The sequence below is a fragment of the Anguilla rostrata genome, chromosome 17 (genome assembly GCF_018555375.3).
Source record: "Anguilla rostrata isolate EN2019 chromosome 17, ASM1855537v3, whole genome shotgun sequence".
In the NCBI taxonomy this organism is placed as follows: domain Eukaryota; kingdom Metazoa; phylum Chordata; class Actinopteri; order Anguilliformes; family Anguillidae; genus Anguilla; species Anguilla rostrata.
In genome coordinates, this window is record NC_057949.1 from 5,267,998 (window position 1) to 5,269,490 (window position 1,493).

A 1,493-nucleotide genomic window follows, 5' to 3' on the forward strand; every position below is an offset into this window, starting at 1 on the left:
GAGGAGGGGCCAGGCAAGAAATTATTTATCTAAAAACTGATACATTTATTTGTTAAAGTTGCCTTATATATGTTGGAAGCAGGGTTAAGCACTATGATGAATATTTTAGGAGGTAATCTCAGCTATTGAATACTTCTACAAAAATGGAGCTTTACTTCTACTTCTAACAACAGAGCCCATAGCTGTGGACAAATAATTGTTAAATCCAGCTGGTAGCAGTCTATACCTTCAGGCAAAATATTTTCAGTGTAGCGAAACCAAATCACACCTTTTTGGTTTCTGCCGAAAACTGGAACTGCTTGTAAAAATGTAAATTACAACTGGCAGGCCTCAACAGCCTGCATAGACATTGAGAGACAATTGATGGTTTAAATCCAGGGTCACAGATTGTCATTCAAACGATTCAAAGTCTGAAAGGAACCCATGAGTCACTGAGCTCCAATGGTTCTGGTTTGCTGTGTTTCTGCAGAAAGAAATACAACGTTCAAGGAGAGAAGAGTCCTGGACACCCCAAGTTTTTGTACAGAGGAGAGACCTGCGGCGTGACTTTTAATTGCCCAAAGTATGTTTCCTTCTATTTTTTGGGGGGGCGAGAAGAGCAAAACATGACATTCCAATGGCTTTCCATATGAAGTTATACTGTACTGTATCTATAAGGTGATAATCTATAGACTATGCATCTGACAATGTATCCAGTGGTGCAGTGTTCTTGGATTAATTCTTTAAAATGTTCCTGTACTTGAGGTTGACAAGTGTATTGCAGTTTTGTAAGGTGGAACTGTTCTAGTCTAGATTTCTTGATTACTTACCATATTTTTCATTGCTTGATTTTAAATTCAGCTGTATTCGTGTATTACTTGTACTGCAATCACTACTGCTGCTATTATGATGATGATGGCAATATTATTGTTAATATTTCTGCTGTCATTATATTTTAATATCCTCATTATTGATATTATTATTGAGAATAAGTATGAAAATATGCGCACTGCAAAAGCAATATCAAATGTGTTTATTCGTTTTTTATGCATTTTAGGATCCTGGTAATTATTAATGTCAGTAATTCATTTGGTATCTTTTGACTGTTCGACCTCCTGTCTTTTCATATCATTCTACAGACTGGGTCTGCCGTGTGACGCTTTTCCATGAGGGTGATCATGCCGAATGCTGACTGGATGAGGATACTGAGTGGGCGGGGCCTACTATGGCCCTCCGGGTCCAGCAGGATCATCCCTACGGTGTAAAGTCTAGGGAGGTGTGTGAGCGCCTGTTTTGGGTGAGAATTAGCCAGCTTTATTTTCTCGCTTTGGTCTGTAATCTCTTAATCTCACCAATTGAGTGAGAGGGGTTTGGCCTTCTGTGCGGATCCTCTGCTTCTTCCAAGCTGTTGAACGGCACAGCGGGGCCCTCTTGGAGCTGTTTGCTTTCCTTCTCAACCTTCATTACGAGAAAAATGCCCGGTCTTCGATGAACTCGCAATTCAAGAGAAACGC

General features: G+C 40.0%; 1 long non-coding RNA gene across 1 annotated transcript in view; it reads left to right on the forward strand.

Annotated features, from left to right (window-relative positions):
- The first annotated feature begins 381 nt into the window (after positions 1-381).
- The window catches only part of LOC135243836 (uncharacterized), a 1,268-nt gene continuing 156 nt past the window's right edge, over positions 382-1,493 (forward strand). Inside the window, exons 1-2 of the long non-coding RNA XR_010326806.1 lie at positions 382-562; positions 1,119-1,493. The exon at positions 1,119-1,493 is cut by the window's right edge and continues 156 nt beyond it. This is a non-coding gene — a long non-coding RNA (uncharacterized LOC135243836). The remainder of the gene's footprint in view (positions 563-1,118) is intronic.